The 21059-nt window shown below is 37.4% G+C and overlaps 1 pseudogene; it reads right to left on the bottom strand.

Annotated features, from left to right (window-relative positions):
• The window catches only part of LOC125919818 (40S ribosomal protein S8-like), a 57039-nt pseudogene extending 37974 nt beyond the window's left edge, over positions 1 to 19065 (bottom strand).
• Positions 19066 to 21059: the final 1994 nt, after the last annotated feature.

Genomic DNA, 21059 nt, shown 5'->3' with positions numbered 1-21059 from the left:
AATTAGGAGGTGAGACAAAGTACCCACTCTGAGAAAACATAAAAAATAAAAAATAAAGTACTCACCATGGACCACATCACCCCTCCCCAAGGCCAGCACAGTGCCTTACTGAGAGGATGCCCTGGCCTTCAATTTATCTAGTGAGTAAAAAGAGTGCAAGGTGGACATCAAAGCCCCCCAGCATTCTCGGACACATCCTGTGAGGCCCACTTGAATCTTGCCTCAAGGGGATCACTGGGAGAGTTTGTGGGACTTGACAACTGGGGATCAGACAGACACAGAAAAGTTGGCCAGAGCTTACAGCAACCAACACTCAGATCATGGTGGAACACATTTTTGCTTACAGTGGAGCCTGAGCTGATCCTAGCTAGGGGCTTTGCCCCATGCTGTCAGGGAGCTCAGTTGGCTGTTCTGCCTAATTTGAGTCCCCAGCCAATGAGCTGTATGGGCAGTAGAGCCCATTCTATGACCCAGCCTGGGCAAGGAAGCAAATTAGAAGGCATACCCCACTGCCTTCAGTCCTGCCTGACCAGGAAGCTCAACCAAAGAACCCAGGCAACCATGGAGCCATATTCAGCCATGCTTGGGTGGGGACCCAAGGCAGTAGCCCTATCCAACTGCTAGGTATAGTCTCTGGCCTTGCATAACCAAGGAGCCTAAACAATGACCCTGGCAAGCTGCAGAACCCAATGTGTGACCCTGACTGATTGCTGAACATAGCCAGTAGGCTCACCAATGCAGGGAGCTCAGCCGGTGACCTTGCCCAATTGCATAGCATAGCCTGCAGCCCCACTGATAAGGAACATGGAAAACAACTCTACCTAACCACAGAGCACAGTCTCTATCCCCATCCAACTGTGGGACACATCTGGAGCCCCCACTTGACCTAAGAACCTAAGAACCTAAGAACCTAAGAACCTTGCCATACAGTGGAGACTTGCTAGTGGCTTACCTGGGGAAAAAGTTCAATTTGTGCCCCTGCCCAACTTCAGGACACAACTTAGAGCCCTGCCTGATCACAGGGCACAACCTGAGGCTTCATCCAATTGTGAAGCTCTGCCTGAGGTCCTGCCTGAACACGGAGTCTAGCCAATAGCACCAGCTGGTTGGGGAACATAGCATGAAAACCCACATGACCAGGAGCAATTGTTAAGCCCACCCCATAGACCTGCCCAATTGTGGAGTCCAACCAGGGACACTAGTATGTTAGGGAACACAGGCTGTGACCTCACATGATCAGAAGTGATTGAGGAATCCTGCTGGCAGCTCCACCTGACTACAGAGTATAGCCAGCAGCCCTGCCCAGTGAGGGATCCCACTCAGTGGCATTGCTTAAACATAGAGTCCAGCCTGTTGCACTCCCACCCCAACCTCAGAACATGGCCAGTAGCCTTATCCAAATAAAGACCCTAATAGCAAGCCCTGCCTGCCCAAGGATAGTACCAGCTGACCTATTCAATACTCCAAGCTGAGCTCACTGGTGAAGGCCTTTCCCCACCAAAGTGAACCAGTAAAGTCTGGAAGCAGAGACAAGTTACTCAAATAAGCAGATACCAAGGCAAGAAATTAAGGATCACAAAGCATCAGGTAAACATGATATCACCAAAGAAAAGTAATAAAGCTCCAATAACAGACCCTAAAAAAACAAAGATCTATAAAATGTCTAAGACTTCAGAACAGTCCTCTAAAAGAAGTTCAGTGAAAACACACACAACTAAACAAAATCAAGAAGGAAAATGCACAAATAATATGAGAAGTTCAACAAAGAAACAGGAGCTACAAATCAAACAAAAAACAGAAATCTTAAGGCTGAAGAATATAAATGCTGAATGAAAGAATTCAATAGACAGCTTCAACAGCAGAATCAACCAAACAGAAGAACAAACAAATAATTAACCAGGAAATAGGTCATTTTAAATTATCCAGAGAGAAGCAAAAAGAATAAAAGTGTGAAGAAAGTCTCTGATACTCTTTTGGGATACCACTTTAAAAGCAATATATCCATTATGGGAATTCCAGAAGGAGAAAAGAAAGAGAAAGGGACAGAAAGTGTATTTAAAGCAATAATGGCAGAAAACTTTCCAAACTTGGGGAGAGAGAGGAACGTCCAGATTCATGAGGCCCAAAGGATTCCAAATAAGTTGAACCCCAAAAGGGCTATACCAAGACACATTATGATTAAATTGTCAAAGTGAAAGACTTTATACCAATTAACACATGCACACATGAAGAAAAAAAGAAAAGATCTCAAATAAACAACCTAACTTTATACCACAGGACACTAGAGAAAGAAAAACAAACTAAGCCCAAAATTAGCAGAAGGCAGAAAATAATAAAATTAGAACAGAAATAAATGAAATAGAGGACAGGAACACAATAAAAGAGGCTAACAAAACTAAGAGTTGGGTCTTTGAAAAGAGAAATCAAATAGACAACACTTTAGCTAGAAAGAGGAGAGAAAAAGAAAAAGAGAGTCAAGAAAAAGGGAGAGAGAACTCACATGAAATTATATTTTATTAATAATTTATAAAATAAAGTTATAAATGTAAGGGGAGATGTTGAAACTGAAAGCACAGAAATACAATGACTCATAGGAGGCTACTATGAACAACTGCACACAACAACAAATGGCACAAACTAGAAGAAATGGACAAATTTCTAGAAACATAAAACCTATTGATGAATCAGAAAGAAACTGAAAATGTAAACAGATCAATAATGTATAAAATAATTGGAAAAGTAAGCAACCTCCCCACCCAGTAATAAAAAAAGTCAAAGGATCAGATGGTTTCACTGGTGAATTTTGCTAAACATTTAAAGAATCAATGCTAATTCTTCTCAAATTCTTCCAAACAGTTGAAGAGGGAGCACTCCCAAATTCATTTTATGAAGTCAGCACTATGCTGATACCAAAGCCAGATAAGAACACTATAAGAAAACTATAAACCAATATCCCTAGTGAATACTAATGCAAAAATTCTCAAAAAAAAAAAAAAAACAAAACTCAAACTATCAAACCACATTCAATAGCACATTAAAAAGATCATATGCCATGATCAAGTGGGATTCATACCTGGGATGGAAGGATGATTTAACATGTGCAAATCAATAAATGTGATACATCACACTAACAGAATGAACAATAAAAATCATATAATTATCTTAATAAATGTGGGAAATGAATTTGGCAAAATTCAACATCTATTCATAACAAATACCTTAACAGATTGGGTGTAGAACGAATGTACCTTAACAAAAGTTCCTATATGATAAGCCCACAGCTAACATCATACTCAATGATGAAAGGTTGAAACTTTCAAGAATAAGACAAAGGTGCCTACTCTCAATACTTGTATTCACCATAATACTGGAAGACCTAACCAGAGCAATTAGGCAAAACAAAGAAATAAGTGGTACCAAAATTGAAAGAAAAAAGTAAAGTATTTTTATTTCATATGACATTATCTTCTCTCTCTCTCTCCATATATATATAATTTACATATAGAATTATAAAGACTACACCAAAAAACTGTAGGAACTAATAAACCCAGTAATACTGGAGGACTCAAAATCAAAAATCAGTCGTGTCTTCCTTCCTTCCTTCCTTCCTTCCTTCCTTCCTTCCTTCCTCCCTCTTTCTTTCTTTCTTTCTTTCTTTCTTTCTTTCTTTCTTTCCTTCCTTCTTTCTTTCTAGGCTTCATGCCCAGCACAGAACGCAATGCAGGGCTTGAACTCACAACCCTAAGATCAAGACCTGAGCTGAGATCAAGAGTCAGACACTTAACCAACTGGGCCACCCATGCACAACTGGGCCTCAAATCAGTTGTGTTTCTATACAGTAACAATGAATTACTGAAAAAGATATAAAGAAAAAAATCCATTTACAATAACATCAAAACAATAAAATATTTAGGAGTAAATATAAGTAGGGAGGTGAAAAATCTACACTGAAAACTATAAAACGTTGATGAAAGAAATTAAAGAAGATACAAATAAATAGAAAATATAAGTCATGTTCATAGATCGGAAGAATTGATACTATTAAAATGTCCATGCTAACCAAAGCTATTTATAGATTCAATGCAATCCCTATTAAGTTTCCAATGGACTTTTTTTTTTTTGCAGAGGAAGAAAACACAATCCTAAAATTCATATGGAACCACATGCAACTCAGAATAGCCAAAGCAATCCCGAGAAAGAGGAATGATGCTGGAAACATCACATTTCCTGATTTCAAACTATATTACAAAGCTATAGTAAATCAAAAAAGTATGTTATCAGCATAAAAATAGACACATAGACCACTGTAGAATCAAAAGCCCAGAAAACTGCATGCATATACAGTTAACTAATATTTGACAAGAGAGCCAAGAATACCCAATGGAGAAAAGATACTCAATAAACTAGATATTCACATGCAAACGAATGAAACTGAACTCCTGTCTTACACTGCTCATAAAAATTAACTTGAAATGGAATAAAAACTTAAATATAAGACCTGAAATCATAAAACTCCTAGGAGAAAACATAGAGGAAAGTTCCTTGGCATTGTCCTTGGCAATAATGTTTAGGACATGACACCAAAAGCACAAGCCACAAAAGCAAAAATAAACAAGTGAGACTAAACTAAACTAAACTAAAAAGCTTCTACAAGGCAAAAGAAATCATCAACAAAATGGAAAAGGCAACCTAAGATATGGGAGAAAATATTCATAAACCATATATCTGATAAGGAGTTAATATCCAAAATATATAAAGAATTCAACTCAATTGCAAAAATATAGAAACAAATAACTGATTTAAAAGCAGGCAAAGGATTTGCAATGATGTGGCTGGAGCTAGAGTGTATTATGCTAAGTGAAATAAGTCAGTCAGAGAAAGACAAATATCATGATTTCACTTATATGTGGAATTTAAGAAACAAAACAGATGTACATAAGGGATGGGAAGGAAAAATAAGATAAAAACAGAGAGGGAGGCAAACCATAAAAGACTCTTAAATACAGAGAACAAACTGAGGGTTGCTGGAGGGGAGGTGGGTGGCAGGATGGGCCAAATGGGTGATGGGCATTAAGGAGGGCACTGGATGTTATATGTAAGTGATGAATCACTAAATTCTACTCCTGAAACCAATAAAAAATAAATAAATATAAATATAAATAATATAAATATAAATATAAATATAAATATAAAAGTGGGCAAAGGGTTTGAAAAGACATTTTTCCAAAGAAGATATTCAAATGGCCAACAGGCACATGAAAATATACTTAACATTAATTATCACAGAAATGCAAATCAAAACCATGAGATACCACCTCACACCTGTTAGAATGGCTAGTATCAAAAGATAAGACGTAACAAGTGCTGGCAAGGATGTGGAGAAAAGTGTGCCATTGGTGGAAATATAAATTGGTACAGTCACTATGGAAAACAGAATGGAGGTTCCTCAAAAAACTAAAAACAGAATTACTATATGATATAGCAATCCCACTTCTGGGTATATATCTGAAGGAAATGAAAATGCTATTTTGAAAAGATATCTGTACCCCATGTTCATTAAAGAATTTTTACAATAGCCAAGACATAGAAATGACCTAAGTGTCCATCAACAGATGAATAAAGAAAATGTGTGTGTGTGTGTGTGTGTGTGTGTGTGTGTGTGTGTGTATACAGTAAAACCTTGGTTTGAGAGCATAATTCATTCCACAAACATGCTTTTAATCCAAAACATTTGTATATCAAAGCAAATTTCCCCAGAAGAAATAATGGAAACTCAGATGATTCGTTCCACGACCCAAAAATATTCATATAAAAATGATTACAGTACTATAATACAAAATAATAAAGAAAATACAAAATATAAAGAAAAATAAACAAATTAACCTGCAATTACCTTGGAAAACCTTTGTGGCTGGTGTGAAGGAGACAAGGGAAGAGGGTTATTGTGTAGGACAACTTTCACTATCACTAACGGAATCACTGCTATCCATTGGCTCAATGGATTCTTTTTATTTCATGTAACTTTAGCAAGAAAACTATCCAATGACACACCTCCTTTTGAGGATTTTGCAGAAATGTGACATTGCATCGTCGTTAAACAGATTCATTGCTCGCTCTGCTACAGCCTTATTTGGAGGGTGCTTTTCTACAGAATTTTGCAGTTTCCCACATTTGACACAACTCCCTAATCTCATTTGAAGTGAGGGATTCCTTCACCTTTTTCTCTTCCTCCTCTGCAGACAAGATGCAAACATAGACTTCTTATAAAATCTTGCACTTTCAGCCACTTGCATACTTCATTCATATTTCCAATGATCTCCCTCTTAACTTCCACTGTAATCATCATCTTCTTACCTCCTTTTCAATTTTTTCTGCATGGGGACCATTATATACGCTCACACAGGCGTTGACTACAGTATAGTATTAATAATCTCTTGTCATACACTGTGTAACTGGCAATGAGGCAGCAGAGGAAAGGTTCTATATCTGCAGGCAGCCTGACCTAGATTGCATCAAAACATTCGTAAGCTTACTCTTGCATGAAAAAGCAGAGGACTATCCATAGGTGCTTTGATGTGACAAAAAAATACACTAGTGCCAGAAATCTGAAAAACATTTCTGATTTTCAGAAATCAGATTTTCTGATTTCTGCCAAACACCATGGCCTGAGACCAAGTAGCCAAGCATGGGAGATTATCACCCACAATCCTGCAGTGAGAGAGAGAGACAGAGAGAGAGACAGAGAGAGAGAGAGAGAGAGAGAGAGGAACCTTGGCTCAGTTGTGACATTCAGTGTCACATACTACTTATATTGCAAGACATCACTCATTTATCAAGTTAAAACTTATTAGAAATGTTTGCTCATCTTGTAGAACACTCACAGAACAAGTTAGTCGCAATCCAAGGTTAATATTACTCAACTATAAAAAAGAAGGAAATTCTGGCATTTCTGACAATATAAATGAACCTTGAGGTCATTAATGTAAATGAAATGTCAAAGACAATACCGTATGATCTCACCTCATTGTGGAAATAAAACACTAAACTCAGAAACAACAGATTGGCAGGGGTGGCCTTAGCGGGGGGTGCGGTGGTATAGAGAAATGGGCCAAGGTGGACACAGGGTACAAACTTCCAGTTACAAGATGAATATGTTCTGGGTATATAATGAACAGCATGGTGACTATAGTTAACACTACTATATTGTATAATTGAAAGTTGCTGAAAGAGTAGATCTTAGAAGCTCTGAAACACACACACACACACACACACACACACACACACACACACACAAAGGGTAACTACGTGAGGTGATGGATGTGTTAAGTAATCTTAGTATGGTAATCATTTCACAGTATATACCTATATGGAATTACCATGTTGTATACCTTGAACTTACACAGTGTTATATGTCTATTATACCCTTGAAAGCTGGGAAAAATAGAATCACTATAAAAAAAGTATTACAGAGATATTTTATATTCTTCCTACTAAGTCTTTGAAATCCTATGTGTATTTTAAATATCAGCACATCTCAATTTGCAATAGACACATTTCAATTGTTCAATAGCCACGTGTGGCATATGCTCAAAGCATTGCTTACCACAAGGTCTCAGCACTCCAAGAGATGAGGCTTTTTTGGAGGGATGAGCAGATTTTGCATAGCCAGAGGGCAGACTGTGGTAGATTGAATATGACCACAAATACTTTGCAGTTCCTCCCATTAAATAGTGGAATCTATTTTTCCACTCTTTGAAGCTAAGCTCTCACCTTTTGACTTGCTCTAATGAAATGTAAGAAAAGTGCTGTTGTAGGAGTTCCAGAACCTAATTTTCAAGAAGGCTTTAGTCTTTTCCTTCACACTCTTGGAAAATTTCCTTGCCATTGGAGGAGGCCTGGAAGCAACTACTGAAACATGAGAGATCTCACAGATCATTGATCATGGGCAATAGTCAACACTAGGTCTCCAGACATGTGAGGGAGGCTACCTTAGACACCCTCTCATCCCCCATCAAGCCATAAGCTGACTGCTGCAAAACTAAGCCCCAGTGATAGTAGCAGAAATGCCTAGCTTATCCCAGCTATCTTAGCCTGTTCTGCCATTGAGATTCTCCAAACAGCCCTCTTTACTAATTATTGGTATTTATATGGCAAGGACACATCTGTGACACTGCTACTTTCCAGCATTCCACTAGACAGAGGCATTCAACCTCTCTATTCTCAGCCTTACATTCTTAAGTATAGCAAGATTCTATCATAGTCCCCTTTTCAATATTTTCTAAGACCTCTGTTTCTCTCTTTCATCCCTTCCAACCCTCCCTGCCTGCATAGTTTACCAATCATAGTTCATATGCTACTAGGGTGGGCAGCTGCTTCTGTCCAATCACTTCTTCTCCCAATTTTTTCCCATTTACAGCTAATGAGTGAGAATCTCCTTTTGGACAATGCCTACCTAGATAAAATGGGGTTGCATTGCAGCCCCAAAGTATACAAATGAGGGTGGAGGAAGAATGGGAAATATATTAATTATTTGTACATCATCCTATCACATTCATCTCTCCAAATAAATTGCAGCATGTGTCAGTAAATTAGCTTATGATTCGTATTTACACTGCCACACTTCACACAGTTAAATGTATAGTAGATACCAAATAGGTCACTTTAATTTCTTGATTGAGCCAATAAGTCCACCCAGACAGAGTTCGTACCCTTTACACGTTCAGCTTTTTCTCCCCTCCAGAGCAAGGTTTTACCTCCAATCCTTTCGAAGTCAATAGGCATAAATCTTTCTCTAAACACTATTACTGGTACCTACTGGATAATTTTCTGCTTGGAGACAAATGAAAAAGAGGATATGAGAGAGGGAGAGGGAGAGGGAGAGTTCTTGCATAGTTCACATCCATGAAAGCATATTCTTAGCTCCATTCTGGCTGGATATAGAGAATCAGGCTCAGCAGTTCTTGATCTATAATTTTTTTGGTGCTTTGATTAATTCAGTGGCACAATAACCATAGTTTACAAAGTTGTTCAATCAAATAGATTTTATAGCCTGCTGATAAGTTCTAAAATGTCCTTATAAATTATTCTTTTATTGTTATTATTATAAGACAGTGTGATATCTCGACATTGATACAACATATGTGGGGATCAGTGCACGACCTTGAAGTGTTGAGCCAGAAGGAAACATACATCCAATATCATTCATTATGTGCATGAATAAATAAGAATTCTCCACTCACTTTCCAAGTTATCAATGTAATTAGCAGATGTCAAGATCTCAGATTTATCCAAAGAGCAGAATTTTTTTTAAAAAATCCAAATTATTAATTATTTACCTCTTCCAGACCTTTAATTAAAAATTTAAGGCAAAATAATAAAAATATTGTTGGAAAAAGAATAAAATAAATAAATAACTTATTTTATATACATGTGTATGTCAAAGATTACAAAGTAAGGGAAAATCTGCTATCCAATTCAAGAGAGACAAGAAGTAGAACAGCATTGGTAAATATGGAAGACACCTAGAAGTTTCCAATAAAAACTGAGACTCAACATTTATGATTTTGGAGACCTGATTTCAAGGTCTGATTAGCTCTTTTGGATTATGAGCTTCACTTAGTAAACTAATAATTCCCAAAAATTAATAATTGAGGTACATGAGCATCTAATAACCAGGTATTCATTGCAATTGATGCTGTTTAAGAAAAAGTTCCTTCTTTTTTAAAAATATTTTTAATCCAAAAAGAAAGACATGAAAAAGAAATAATCCTCAGTGTGAGTTTTGTCCTCCCTCTCCAGTTTATTTTCTTTTGAATCTAGATATTAAATTTCAACAAACCAGATAGTTTCATCATTATCCTAGATTTTTAATGTCAAATAATACTGGATTTCATAGAATGAGGGACTATAAACAGACACAATAAAGCACAAGGACTTCTCAGAGAAACACTTGGAAATAACAAAATATAAATCATGAACATAGTTATTTTGTCTTTAAATAGTGAATAATTTTCTAAATCTAGATTTTTAGTTCCAATATCCTGATTCAAAAATTACTATGTTAGTAATTTGGTTGAAAAAATGTACTGAGCCAACTCCTCCCTGGTGCCATAGTCACTCCCCAGTAGTAAATGTTAACAGTTCCAGAAAGCAGAGTTCCAGTAGCTTGAGAGAGTTAACGCTCCTCTTGAAGGATTAACTTAAATCCAAAGAAAATACAAACCCATAAATGTAGAGATTTTCATTAAATGGAAATTAAGAGGAGTACTTTGGAGGACTGGTACAGAGAAAACTAGGTTAAGAAATATCCTTTCAAATGGAAAGAATAATAACCATGTAAAAACTACTAAAGGTTATTTAAACACAAATATTTTATGACGTCTCTTTGGCCATAGTTTTTGGAATGTTTAAGAATACTGGGGATTGTAAAAACACAATATGCAAACTTTTTAATACGCATATGTATTTTTCCCTCAGAGTCTAAACACAAGTGAAATTTCCGCTCTAGATCCCAGGTACCTAAGCCCATAAAAAATGCCTTCAAGCTGACTCTCCCTCTTGGCTCAGAAACTCATGTATGGTTTGCATGTTAATGAAGTTAATTACTCAACCTATGGTCAGGATGCCAACACACTTCATGACCTCAGGGACCTTGTTCTATCTGTTACAAACTCTTTCTCCAGTATCTTTGACATCTTTATTTACCCAGCCAGGTCGGCACCCTAAATTTTTCCTTCTCTGCAGGGCAACCAGAGCTCTACAAGAGTGGTGGCTATGTTCCCAATGCATAGGCAATTTCTCCAGGATCTACTTCCTACAGTTTGCTTCAATGACTTTCACGACAGCTTTATTTACTCTGTTTTTATCTTACTGCCTTAAATCAGGAGTCTCCCTTTAGATTCATTAAAGTTGAAAAGTTGGCCTGCCTTTGATTTTATCTCTCCTCTCAGAGGACTCTTTCCCTTTGTTCTGCAGCCCAGAGGCCAGCCCTGTCCATCCCTTACCCAGCTGACTGCTTCCTGGTTCTTGTACCCACTTCATGGCCTGGCCTTAGCTGGCCTCTATTTATCCACATATGGAGTTAGCCAAAACTGAATCTTCTCTTACAGCTTTTAAACACATTCAGGTCTGCCCTATTTAAAAACATTTTCATTACTTATCCTAAATTCTTCTATAGACTTAATCCTTCTCTCTCCTTCCTTCTTTTGGTCAAGCTCCTTCAGCTTCTACTTCTTTACCTCACAACCCTCAGAATACTGGCTTCTGTTCTGAGCAGCATATTGAACTTGCTTCTACTAAGAATGTCATTGACCTAATTACTAGCTCCAATGGATACTCTTCTGAATTTATTTTAGTTAAACTTTTGTGGCCTAAGCCTCTGTAGACCATTCCTTTTTTTCCTGGAATTCTTTCCTATGATGTGTATGGTACTTCTTTCTTCTGGATTCCTTTTAGGAAACAGTGGAATTGAGTACTAAAGAAATTGATCTCAAACACACATAAAAGCATGGAATATGAATCTGCATGTGACTTATAATATCTAACTTCTTAGGAGTACCATATATTGGTACAAAGTGACACAAAACTACATACACATTCTGTCTTTTGGTCTTTAATATCTACTTGTTCAATGAGGGAGCCAAGAATTATGTCAAGTTTGTTGTAATTTTTGAAGACAAAGAAGATGGTCTGGGGCCTAAGTTAGATTGATAGCCCTCACCAGACAAGTCATATCAGAGCTAATACTTCTCCACCTGGGAGGTCACCTACTCAGAGCTGGGATTCTACTGCAGTTGAGGCATATATGGTTCCCTAAACCTTCCTGATGGAAAAATGGGGGAAAATGGAGGATGAGGTAAAAATTAGGACAGAGTCAATACTTTGCTTCCACTGAAATTTTCAGAGTGGTTGATGAGACTATGGGCTAAAAGCTAGTTGGAGGGTAAGGAGGTGGTTCTAACACACAGTGGCTCTCCTAGAACAATATGGTGGAAGAATAAGTGTGGGCCTGCTTTACCCTGCCACTGAAGTTTCTTATAGTTCAACAAATAGTCATCAAGTGTCCATTATGTCCCAGGCCTTATTTGGGGCAATGGAGATATGAGGATGAAGAGCTATGGTTTTTTTTGGTTTTTTTTTAATTTTTTTTTCAACGTTTTTTATTTATTTTTGGGACAGAGAGAGACAGAGCATGAACGGGGGAGGGGCAGAGAGAGAGGGAGACACAGAATCGGAAACAGGCTCCAGGCTCCGAGCCATCAGCCCAGAGCCTGACGCGGGGCTCGAACTCACAGACCGCGAGATCGTGACCTGGCTGAAGTCGGACGCTTAACCGACTGCGCCACCCAGGCGCCCCAGAGCTATGGTTTTTTATCCTCAAGGAGCAACAACCTAGCTGACACTTTCATCAGGTGGGCATAAAAAATACAGTAAAACATTGGGAATCCTTAATTTATCTGGTGGACTCTCTCCCTCTTCCTCTGCTGTATTCACAAACCCATGTAGATGGAATTTCAAATTTCAATTCCCAGTCCCCTTACAGTCTATTTATACCCACACTTCCTAGCTCCCATGATGACACCTTGGATAAAGAATTTATTACTATCTTCCATTTGTCAAAGGAATTTCATTTCCAGATATCAACGTATCTCCTGCATTAGTGTTTAGGATATGATGCTTCTGTTGGATAAAACATTGGCAGGGTCTTTTGGCTCATCCCATGTTATCCACATTTCTGTTCTTTCCTAAGTATTCCTACTGCTTTGGGATTTTAGTCATTAAGAGGACAACCAAATTGAATCAAAACAATTATGCAATAATGTGCATGCCAAGGTTTCCTGGCACCTCTTACCAGAAATTCTACAGTGTGAGAGTGCATTGCCCAAATATTTTATTTACATTCAACTTGTCCCAAGGTATTGCTAAGAATAGGAATGAATATATAGCCTGTTTGTTCAGAGTATTAAGCCACATAGCCAAATTTGGACTGGTTAATGTTGTATCTCCCTCATGAATAGAGAATATGGAATTGAAAACGACTAGCATGGAGGACAGAATGACTCAGAAATCTAAGAATAGCTAAATCATGTGAAAAGACCCAAAAGCTACTTCAGAATGAACTGCATCCGCCTGCCTCACAAACCCAGCAAATTACAATATTTAAATCTATGCAAAACAGCATTTTACCAGCATTTTATCTGTATATTTAATTTTGCTTTGGGTTGGTATGTGTTTGTCTCCTTACTGTGAGTTAGTTTATTAGCAAAGGTGTATGCTAGCTCAAAAAAATAATCTTAATCTAGTTTATTTTGTTTTGTTTCTTTTAGATTATAAATTAATAACTTGGGCTGCTTGGAATCATTTTAAGAGTAGATTTGAAAGTAGATTTTGGATAAACCACAGACTCCTCGGAGGTCTAGGAGACACTTACCACCAAAGCACTGAGAAAGGCTGATGATATGAAAGACTCAGACACTATGGGAGATCCCATGTTGCCTTAAGTAAGCTCATCATCTAGGATTCTGGCAATAATCTGACCCCCTAAATAAAGTGCTTCCTCTGCTTTAGTTATTATAAGCCACTTTATTGGGCTCTAATTAGGAACAGAACTGAGAGTAATCTGATAGGACATATTCTTTGCTATTCTCATCACCATGCACATCACTGATAGTGAAGGAAGGAAGGACTGGAACTGAGTATCATCCTTCATTAGCCACTTCGGTCAGCCACACTCTCTGCCACCACACTGTGCCCTCTGAAGTTCCCATACTTTGATTAGTAAACAAACCTATATCCTGAATCCCTTTAACGAAAGCCTGTGCATCCCCTCGCTTTAATTAAAATCTGCATCTCATCACAGGCTCAGCTCCCCCTGCAACCCTTTCAGGTGAAGGTTGTTCTTTTCTCCTAAGTGGTGTAGGTAGTTACCATCCACCGTTGCCATTTCCACATGATCACTTCATTGGGATAACCCGTGCTTCTTCCGGTTTCCCGTCACTTGGAGAAAACACCCAATGCCCCCCGTTCCCGCTGCGATGACCTGGGAGTCATCCCTGTATTTTGTTTAATGCTCTGCTGTTGCAGTGTTGAAATTTTAAATAATTTTTTATCAGGGGCCTCACATTTTCATTCTGCACTGGGCCCCACAAATTATGTAACCTTGTCCTGGTCCTAAATGTAGTCTTGTGTGTTCTAATTTGCTCTACACTAACAACTCAGGTTATTTTTATCACATGAATCATGTCACCCCCTTGGTTGAAACACATTTATGGCTTTTCATTGCATTGAGAATCAAGCCCTCACATCAAGGTCTGCAAAGACCTGCCTTCTTGGGCTGCAGGTGTCGCTTCCCCACTTCAACACCCTCACTCACTGAGGCTGCAGGCATACTGGCATCTTTCAGATTGTTGTCCACAGCAGTTCCTTCCCTTTGCACATGCCTCAGACCCTTTGCACATGCTATTTCCTTTCTCTGCAACACTCTTTCCCACACTACATCATTCTCATCTCTCAAGATTTAGCTTCAATAGCGCTTAATGTATCAGGATGTGCTAATTGCCATAACAACCCCCAAATCTCAGTGGCTTGTTAAAAAAAAAAAAAAAAAAAGGGTTTATCCCTCAGTCATGATACAGTCTAATCAGCTCATGTCAGGTTCCTACAGCCAGCCTTCCTAATGAGGATTCAGGGTCCCTCCTCAGTAGGTGGCTTTATCACTTTCTAAGGCCTCAGAGTCCTTCACTGGACTGTCTGTGCCCAGCAAGAAGACAAAGGAAGAATGTGTGGAGCATCACAGCAGAGGTTTAGCACTAGGCCTCAAAGAGGAGTCTGCCAATTTTGCCCAGATTCCACTGGCTCCATCAATTTGTAAAAGAGCCTGGGAAATGCTGTTTAGCTCTGTGCCCAGAAGGCAAAGTAAATGGTTTTGAGTGCATGTTACCATCTTGGCCACTGTCGCCTTACTCAGAGAGTTTCTCTCTGACCCTTAATCGCAAATAGCTCACTTCTATTTTACTCTACTCTTGTAATCAATTTCTCTCTCACCTCAATTTGTGGTTATTTTTTGCATTTTACTTGTTTAGACTTTCTCATCTACTAGAATGTAAATACCTTGTGGGCAGAGATCTTACCAGTCTTTTTCACTGTTATAGCCACAGGACTTAGAGCAGTACTAGGCATACAGTAGATTTTTTTTTTTAATGTTTTATTTCTTTTTGAAAGAGAGACAGAGTAGGAGCAGGGGAGAGGCAGTGAGAGAGGGAGACACAGAATCTGAAGCTGGCCCCAAGGCCCTGAGCTGTCAGCACAGAGCCCGACATGTGGCTCAAACCTCTGAACTGTAAGATCATGACCTGAGCTGAAGACTGATGCTTATCTGAATGAGCCACCCAGGTGCCCCAGTACTTAATTAAAAAAAAAAACAACTCTGTTGAATAATTGAGTGAGTGCAGGAAAAATGTCTGTCTTTTTCTTCCTTGCTAGTAATATTGATAACTATTCCTTTCTATCATGCGGGAGTGAGAGAATGGCAAGATTCCCTTCTCCCACGATGAAATTAATGGTGCTTTTAAAGGCAGTATATAATGTTTAGAAGTAAATGTTCTGGAGTGCCTAGGTGGCTCAATCACTTAAGCATCCAACTCTTGATTTCGACTGAGGTCACGATCTCATGGTCATGAGATCCAGCCCCATGTAGGGCTCCACGCTGACAGCACAGAGCCTGTTTGGGATTCTGTCTATCCCTCTCTCTCTGCAGCTCCCCCTGTTCTTCCATGCTCTCTGCTCTCTCTGCTCTCTCTCTCTCTCTCTCTCAAAATAAATAAATAAAAACATTAAAAAAGAAAAAAAGAAGTAAATGTTCTGTAATCAGATTCCATAGGTTCAAACCCTAAGGTCATTGCTTATTATTAGCTATGTAATCTTGAGTAACCTACTCAACCTCTCTAAACTCTAATTTCCTCTTCTGTTAAAAAGTGTAATAGTAGTATCCATCTCCCAGCATTCTTGTGAGGAAAATGAGATCATCTCTGTAACATGTTTAGAACCATGCTCTGGTTAATGGCTCAATAAATGTAAGTATGATTATTATTAGTCACCACTATATACCCAGTGCCTGGTCCAGTACATTGTAAAAGCAAGCACTCAATATATATTGGTTGAATGAAAGAACAAACGATTAAGGGAAAAACCTTCTCTCACAGCTATTGACTCCAATAAAAACAAGAGCTATCTTTACTGGACCTTGAGTCCATGAAAGATCTTAGTTTGCTAATGCTCAGCACTCAGGACTTGCTTTCATGCATAACAATAATGGACAAGCCCTAGGGAACACCCAGTCTTTTGAAACCATCTAGCAATATGTGTAAACTTGAACAAGAGCAACAGATCTCATTCTCTCCCCATCACAATGTTTTAATTTTAATTTGTTCCAGTTGTATTGAGATATAATTAACATACATCACTGTGTACGTTTAAGGTGTATAGCCTGATGGTTTGATTTATACACATTGTGAAATGATTACTATAATAATTTAGTTAGCATTTATAAAAAGAGAAAGCATTTACTTAAAAATAATATAAGTTAAAAGGGGGGCACCTGGCTGGCTCAGTTGGTGGAGCATGCGACTCTTGATCTCAGTATCTTGGGTTCAAGCCCCACAATTGGTATAGAGTTTACTTAAAAATACAATAAATTAAAAAATAAGAAAAGAGAGAAAGCAAAAAAAAAAAAGGCAAAAATTTTCCTTGTGATAACTCAGAATTTACTCTTTATAACCTTCATATACATATACCATATAGATGTTAACCATAGTCATCATGCTATACATTCCATCCCTAGTACTTATTTACCTGATAACTAGAAGTTTACATCTTTTGACCACCTTCCTCCGATTCTCCTTCCCCTTACTCCCTGCCTCTGATAAACACAAATCTGATCTTTTTTCTATGAGTTTGGCTTTTTGTATTTGTTTATTTTTAGATTTCACAGGTAAATGAAATGATACGATATTTGCCTTTCTCTTTCTGACCTATTTCATTTAGCGTAATGTCCTCAATGTCTATCCATGTTGCTGCAAATGGCAGATGTTTTTGTCATTTTTTATGGCTAAATAATATTTAATTTTGTGTGTGGGGGGGGTGGGTGTATACACATACCACAGCTTTTTTATCCATTCATCCATTAGTGGACACTTAGGTTGTTTCCATGTCTTAGTTATTGTAAATAATGCTGCTATAAACACAGATGTACAGATATCTTTTCAAGTTAGTGTTTCATTCCTCTGGACATATATACCCAGAAGCGGAATAACCAGATCATATGATCATCCTATTTTTAATTTTTTGAGGATCTTCCATTCTGTTTTTCATAGTGGCTGTACCAGTTTACAATCCCATCAACAGTGCAAAGGTTTTCCTTTTCTCCACATCTTTGCCAGAGTTTATTTCTTGTCTTTTTCATAATGACCAATCTAACAGACATGAGGTGATATCTCATTGTGGTTTTGATTGCATTTCCCTAATGACCAGTGATGTTGAACATCTGTCCTGGGACCTGTTAGCCTTTCATATATTTTCTTTGGAGAAATGTCTATCCAGACCTTTTGCCCATTTTTGAATTGGTTATTTGATTTTTTCCATTGAGCTGTATGAGTTCTTTATATATTTTGGATATTAACCGCTTCTCAGATGTACAGTTTGCAAATATTTGTCCCATCCCTTAGGCTGTCTTTGCACTTTGTTGATGATTTCTTTTGCAGGGCAGGTGCTTTTTAATTTCATGTAGTCCTACTTGTTTATTTTCCATTTTGTTGCTTGTGCTTTAGGTATCACATCCAAAAAAATCATTGTCAAGACCTATGTCACGGAGCTTTTTCTCCTGTTTTCTTCTAGGAGTTTCACACAGTTTCAGGTCTTACGTTAAAGTCTTTAGTCTACAATTTGAAATATATCTCTCCATTTACATCATCTAACTTTTAATCTTTAAATCAGGCTTCTTTCACACACAGGAGGTGCACTTTCTTCCTAAAAGGTGAAATTTCCTAATTAGGTGAAATTTCTTCCTAAAGAATGAATAATGATGAAGGAAACAAATGATCAATTAATATTAGAGCAAACTTGAACGTTAGCATTGTCACATAATTTTAAGATAATTTGAAAAATTTAATCAAAGTGTTCATAAAAAAAAAAAACACAAAAGGTACAGAGGAAAAGAATATATTCCTCCATCATTGAATGTCAGTCCTGTCTCCAGAAGCAAACATTGCTAATAACTTCTTGTGTTTGTTTCCAGAAATTATCTATGCATGAATAAGCTTAGGTTTGCTTATTCTTGTTACCAAGAAAAAGAAAAAAATGCACTCCTATATACAAATTATTCAGCCACATGCACTTCCCCCCTCCCTTTTTTTTTCTTTTCTAAAAATAAGCATCTTTATTACATGAATGAAGATGGGAGGACAGAGGATTCGTTTGCCTTTCCAGGCCTTGATTTTCCTCAGATAGACAGAACTCCAGTTCCCTGCCCTCTAGCACAAGGCCATCTGCCCTGCCACACTGGCCTGCTTTTCTTGTGATACACACAAGAAGCTTGCCCTGCTGGAACTCCTCCTCCAGAAGATGCTGATTTGGGCATTCTTTGACCTTTCCTCATATTTCTTCTTCATTTTCTTTGATCTTTTTTTTTTAATCTCTTCCTCCTCAGGAGTCAGCTGGGCCTCCTCCCGATCCAGGGACAGTACATAGTGGGATTCATCCATGGTTGGGAGGTGTGCTGTCATCATCATATAGTTCTTCACAGAATCTTGGTGAAGCAGTTGATAGATGCATTTGCAGACAACATCAATGATCCTTGCTTTGTACATAGAATACTTGGAGCTCCAGGAGAGAGTCCCCAGATCCAGCCTCCAGGCACGGTAATTACTGTTGCCTCCCCAAAGTCAGCCTGTGTGTATACAGCAGAGGCCAATCTTAGTGCAACAGAGTGTGTCCCAGCTCAAACTTCTGCTCCTTGTGGAAAGGCTTTCTTTTGCCCCTGGTCTTGCCCAGTTGTCCCAAGGGATGCCCATCACTCACAGCACGCTGGAAAGAAAGCTAACAGATGCTTTTCTTTTTATTAACAATCTATCTTTGTCATTTTCCCTCAACAATACATTTCCCATGCCTTTTATTGACGGCATGATATTCCATTGCATCAATATACTGTTACTTACTTTTTTTAAAAAAAAATTTTGGTGGTATGATTTTTATCAAGTTTTATTAAGATAGAATTCACAGCTCATATAATTCATTCATTTAAAGTAGAAAACTCGGTGGTTTTTTAGTATGTTTATAGAGTTGGGCATCCATCATCACAATTTTAGAACATTTTTCCTACCCCCAAAAGAAACCTCATACTCTTAGCCATCATCTCTCAGTTCCTCTACCCTACATCAGCTTTTGTCAATCACTAATCTACTTTCTGTCTCTAAAGACTTGCCTGTTCTGGATATCTCCTATAAATGGAATCATACAATATGCAACCTTTCACTTAGCTTTATGTTTTCAAGTTTCAGCCATGTTGTAGCATGTGTCAAATATACTAGTATTTATTAATCAGGCTTGTATTGGTAGATATTTAAATTGCTTCTCTTTGTTTGTTCTTGCATATGGCCCTGCAATCGAAATCTTGGTACATTTATCTTTGCAAACTCTTAGAAGGGAATTCCCTGGGTCAAATAATATATGTCTTTAATTTTGAGTGATTTTTCTAAGCTAGTCTCTAAAAAGTTAGGTCATTTTATGTAACATGCAAATGTACATCACACTATCTTCTTAATTAGCATTTTAAAGTCAAGAATGAAAAGGGTCTTTTCATGTGTTTGCTGCATGTTAGTACTTTTTTCTCTCTTTTCTTTTTGGATGAAATATCCATTGAGTCACTTTGCCCATTTTATGTGAGATTATTAATTTTTTTCCATTTCTGTGTAAAAATAAGAAAAATTAGCTTTTTGTTTGCTATATGTGTTGCACATAATTTTCCCATTTTTTTTCATTTTTCTTTGACTTTGTTTATGGTGATTTTTGAAATACAAAAGTTTAAAATTTGTAAATAGTCAATGTATCTTCCATCTTTTCCTTCCCTGGTTATTTCATGATACACAGAGATGACTGTGTATTTGCTGATTTCTGAATTTCATTTAAATCTTGGACCCATCTGAAATTTATTTGATACAAGAATGAGGTAGGTCACAAACTTACTGTCCTTTTAAACTTTAAATTGTTAGGCAAGTGTTTCCTCCTTTATTGACATTTCCTCACTGATCCGAAATGCTACCATCATCATCTACTAAATCTCTACATGAATCTAGATCCATACCTTGCTTCTTAAAGCTAATCCACAATTCTCCATTTCACCAGTCTCATATCCTTTAGGTTATGATAACTGAACTTCAAGTTTAATATCTGATAAAACATGGTCTAGCTCACTACTCTTTTTCTTTCCAGAATGTTTCTAATTATTGTCAACTGATTGCTCGTCAGTTAAAAAAAAAAAAAAAAAAAAGGAAAGAAAAAAAAACCTTTGTCCATTTACCCCAAAATATACCTACTGGTATTTTAATTCCACGTATCAAGGGAAGTGAACCTTTTCACAATATTGATGCTTTTTATCACAGAGTAAGGTATTTTTCTCTATTCTTTTAAGTCTTTATGTCCATCAGTAGAATCCTACACATTAATAGTTAACTTATTTTTAGCTATTTTGTCTTTTTTCTTATTGTTATATTAACTTTGAACCATTTGCCTTGCCAAATTCTCTTACTGTTTGCAAGAGGTTTTCAATGGATTTTCCAGAAGCTTTCTAGTTATTAATCAGACCATTCATCAATGTATTCAATAAATAGTTATCAAGCACTAATATGTGCCAAGTATTAATGAGAACACTAAACAAAAAGCAGTAATCAAAACAGACAAATACCTTAGTCTTCTGGAACTTATGTTCTAAGAAGAAGAACAGGATAATAATTTAATATACAATATGTTAGGTGATTATAAATACTAAGAGGAAATAAATTAGATAAGAG

This window comes from Panthera uncia, chromosome B4, assembly GCF_023721935.1.
Source record: "Panthera uncia isolate 11264 chromosome B4, Puncia_PCG_1.0, whole genome shotgun sequence".
NCBI lineage: Eukaryota > Metazoa > Chordata > Mammalia > Carnivora > Felidae > Panthera > Panthera uncia.
The sequence above is the reverse complement of the archived record's forward strand: the minus strand, read 5'-3'. Positions and strand labels throughout refer to the sequence as shown.